Source organism: Natator depressus, chromosome 24, assembly GCF_965152275.1.
Source record: "Natator depressus isolate rNatDep1 chromosome 24, rNatDep2.hap1, whole genome shotgun sequence".
In the NCBI taxonomy this organism is placed as follows: domain Eukaryota; kingdom Metazoa; phylum Chordata; order Testudines; family Cheloniidae; genus Natator; species Natator depressus.
Genome location: NC_134257.1, coordinates 13,393,023 through 13,397,895, shown reverse-complemented (window position 1 = coordinate 13,397,895; position 4,873 = coordinate 13,393,023).

Below are 4,873 nucleotides of genomic sequence, written 5' to 3'. Positions count from 1 at the left end.
CAGGGATTGAACTCACAACTCTGGGTTTAGCAGGCTAATGCTCAAACCACTAAGCTATGCCTCCTACCTTCTCAAAAGCAAACTAGCGCAATACAACCTAGATAGAGCTACTATAAGGTGGGTGCATAACTGGTTGGAAAACTGTTCCCAGAAAATAGTTCTCAGTGGTTCACTGTCAAGCTGGAAGGGCATCACTAGAGGAGTCCCGCAGGGATCAGTTCTGGGGCTGATTCTGTTCAATATCTTCATCAGAGATTAGACACTGGCTCGTACATGTATGAAGTTTGCGGACGATGCCAAGCTGGGAGGGGTTGCAAGTGCTTTGGAGGATAGGGTTAAAATTCAAAATGATCTGGACAAACTGGAGAAATGGTCTGAAGTAAATAGGATAACATTCAATTAGGACAAATGCAAAGTACTCTATTTAGGAAGGAACAATCAGTTGCACATAAAATGGGAAATGACTGCCTAGGAAGGAGTACTGCGGAAAGGGATCTGGGGATCATAGTGGATGACAAGCTAATTATGAGTCAACAGTGTAACACTTTTGCAAAAAAAAAAGCAAACATCATTCTGGGGTGTATCAGGAGGAGAGTTGTAAGCAAGACACAAGAAGTAATTGTTTTGCTCTACTCCGTGCTGATTAGGCCTTAACTGGAGTATTGTGTCCAGTTCTGGGTGCCACATTTCAGAAAAGATGTGGATAAATTGGAGAAAGTCCAGAAAAGAGCAAAAAACATGATTAAAGATCTGGAAAACATGAGCTATGAAGGAAGATTGAAAAAATTGGGTTTGTTTAGTCTGGAGAAGAGAAGACTGAGAGGGGACATGCTAACAGTTTTCAAGTACATAAAAGGTTGTTACAAGGAGAAGGGAAAAATATTGTTCTTTTTAACCTCTGAGGACAGGACAAGAAGCAATGGGCTTAAATTGCAGCAAGGGAGGTTTAGGTTGGACATTAGGAACAATTTCCTACCTGTCAGGGTGGATAAGCACTGGAATAAATTTCCTAGGGAGGCTGTGAAATCACCATCACTGGAGAGTTTTAAGAACCGGTTAGACAAACTCCTGTCAGGGATGGTCTAGATAATACTTAGTCCTGCCATGGATGCAGGGGACTGAACTAGAAGACCTCTTGAGGTCCCTTCCTTTTCTATGATTCTATGATTAACTATTCTAACTCTGGCTGTTTTTGTTATCCATCGAAAAGTCAGTGCCTCTGTGAATCTGGCTATGTTCTTGGCCTCAGGGACATCATGTGGCAATGAGTTCCACAGGCTAATCACACATTGTGTGAAACAAGTCTTTTCATGGGTCATTTCTGAGTTTGCCACCCTTAAGTGTCCCCTGGTTCTGGTGATACTCCCAATCTGCCTCCTTGATCCCAGATGTTGTTTTACACTCTACTGGAGACTTCACTATTGATGTTGACTTCACGTGGAAGGCAGCTAGATACTAGCATGATGGATAACAGTACACAACTGAGAGAGAGAGAGAGAGAGATGATGGGTATGTATGTGGATAGATAGATACAAGGATGATGGCTGAGTATGCAAATAGATCGATGTGGAGCTAAGGCCCTCACCACTTCCTCAGACACCTTTCCCTATGTCCAGGATCTGACATTCCCGGGATCCCCACACCCAAGGGCCTGCCTGTAACCAGCAGCCGGACCGGCCTCCCCTGCACCAATATTGACACAAGGCAGTGGGCACCTTGCAGGTGTTAGCAGCTGAGCTGCGGAAATACCCTGGGCAGGAACAAACCCAGCTCCAAGGTGAGGGAGCAGTCCTTCCTCATCAGGATACGTGGCACGGGAAGTTGCTCCAGGGCCTCAGCTGCAACAGGAAATAAGTCAACTTCCTTCTACCCTGGCTAGTTCTCGTTAGCTTCGGGCACCTTTCCCAAGGATTCCCCCAGCCCAGGCCAAACCTCTCCTCCAGACTTGTGACTCAAGAGGCTTGTGACTAGAGCTGGGCTGGAATGAGAATGGTTAAAGACTGAGAAAACCTCCAGGAGCCCCATCTCACTTAGCCAAGAGAAGGTTCGGGGTCGGGTGATTGCAGTCTGTTAGTACCTAAAGGGAAACAGAAATGTGATACGAGGGAGCTCTTCAATCTAACAGACAAAGGTCTAACAGGCTCCAGTGGCTGGAAGCTGAGGGTAGACAAATTCAGACCCGAAATAAGGGGCACAGTTTAAACGGGGCAGGAGGGGAATTAACCATCAGAACGGCTTACCAACAAGACTAAGCATTGGAATGACTTAACAAGGGCTGTGGTCGCTTCTCCATCGCCGGCAATTTGTAAATCAAGCCTAGAAGCTTTTCTAAAAGATCTGCTCTAGTTCAAACAGGAATTAATTCAGGGCAGGTCTCTGGCCTGTGTGGTACAGGGGGTTGGACGAGATGATCACATAGCCCCTTTTGACTTTAGCATCTATGAATCTATGAACGGCAATTTTCATTTCAGGGGGAAATCCACAATTTCAGCATTTGTTTTGTTCCAACTCGGAATGAAAACGCAGCATTTTGGAATCTGTTACTATAACCAAAGTAGCCTGCTGTCCGTCACGTTCCGGCCCTACCAGGCCATCCAGCTGCAAAGCTGGGGTGGCTTATCTGGCACCACGATGTCTGCCCAGCATCCTGTGGCCATCTTGTCTGGACACAGCTGCATCTTCCTCATGTATGGTCAGAGCCACGTGGTGGAGCAGCTGCTGCCCATCTCCAGCTGGGGATCCACCTTCGTGGTGCTTCCTCTCGGGGTGGGTTACTTCAACTTTGACCGAGTTTACATCATCGCCTCCCAGCCCACCCACGTCAGGCACCAGCGTGGGGGGGAGTCTGGGGTCCAGGACATGGCAGCTGGGGACGTGATGGAGGCGGAGATGGGAGGCACCAAAGCTCTCTCCATTAGTGCCAGCGCCCACATCCAGGTTCTCTACTACTCGCCCGGCGGGGAGAACTACGGCACCAACTATGCCCCCTTCATCACGAACGTCTCTAGCTACTGCCTGTCCTACCACCTCGGTGGGCTGCAGGAGTTCGATAACTACATCGCGGTCATAGCCAAGAACTCGGTGGTCCCAACACTCACCTTGGATAAGCAGACATTGGGGCGTAGCCAATGGCACCCAGTGGACGCCACGCCGTACCTCTGGAGCATACGCAGCCTGGGCAAAGGGTCTAGCATCCATGTCCTGGAGCACCCCAGCTCCACCTTCGGAGTCCTCAGCTTCAGGGTCTCCCGGCTCAATTTGTATGGCTCGGCGGTTGTCTGTGCTAAAGGTGAGGGGTGCTTCTGAGCTGGTCCCAACTGCTGGCTCTGCACAGTGACAGCTGGTTCCCACCCCAACCCCTGCAGCAAGTCCATATCCTCCCAACGTGGACGGTGCTGCTCCTTCGCCACCCTCTTGCAGTCTCCCCCACCCCTGCACCATGCAAAGGGGAATCTGGTGCCCTCATCCCTTGATAAATAATTGCTTCCTTACTGGCAGCCTCCCACATGACCCTTTCCACACTGCTCACCTGTGTGTCTAACTGGCTCTTCTGGTGTTATTCTCTCCAGCTGGTGCAGACCCCACAGCTAACCCAAAGCCCTCTTGTGACACTGTCCAGTACAGGGAGAAAGAGACATGCCAGATGGTAAAGGGCAGCCTGGTGTGCATGGCACAGTCCTCAGCCACGTGCTGGCTCTCGGGAGATCCCCATGACAAGACCTTCGACGGGTGCTATTATGACTTCATGGGCACCTGCACCTACACCATCGCCAAGACCTGCAGGCCCAGCGTGACGCTCCTGTCATTTACCATTGAGGCCAAGAACGAGAACAGGGGCAACCCATGGGTTTCCTATGCTGGTTTCGTGACAGTCCGTGTCTACAACATCTCAGTGGTCAGACGTAAGACCGGGTTCGTGAGGGTAAGAGATTAAAATGATTTTCAGAGGGTGCTGAGCAGCGTTTCATTCGTGGACCTTAGAGAACTTAGTAAAAGGAGGGTTAGTGAGTGTCCATGTCCGCATTTTATAGATAGTGGGAACAGGCATGGAGGGGGGAAATGATTTGCCCAGGATCACAGAATGGGTCACTGGTAGAGCCTGGGAGAGAACCCCGGTGTCCTAGAATCATAGAAGATCAGGGTTGGAAGAGACCTCAGGAGGTCATCTAGTCCAACCCCCTGCTCAAAGCAGGACCAACCCAACTAAATCATCCCAGCCACGGCTTTGTCAAGACGGGCCTTAAAAACCCCGAAGGAAGGAGATTCCACCACCTCCCTGGGTAACCCATTCCAGTGCTTCACCACCCTTCTAGTGAAATACTATTTCCTAATATCCAGCCTAGACCTCCCCCACTGCAACTTGAGACCATTGCTCCTTGTTCTGTCATCTGCCACCACTGAGAACAGCCGAGCTCCATCCTCTTTGGAACCCCCCTTCAGGCAGCTGAAGGCTGCTATCAAATCCCTGCTCACTCTTCTCTTTTGCAGGCTAAACAAGCCCAGTTCCCTCAGCCTCTCCTCTTAAGTCATGTACCCCAGCCCCCTGATCATTTCTGTTGCCCTCCACTGGACTCTCTCCAATTTGTCCACATCCTTTCTGTGGTGGGGGGCCCAAAACTGGACGCAATACTCCAGATGTGGCCTCACCAATGCTGAATAGAGGGGAATCATCACTTCCCTCAATCTGCTGGCAATGCTCCTACTAATGCAGCCCAATATGCCATTAGCCTTCTTGGCAACAAGGGCACACTGTTGACTCATATCCAGCTTCTCATCCTCTGTGATCCCCAGGTCCTTTTCTGCAGAACTGCCGCTTAGCCAGTCGGTCCCCAGCCTGTAGCGGTGCATGGGATTCTTCCGTCCTAAGTACAGG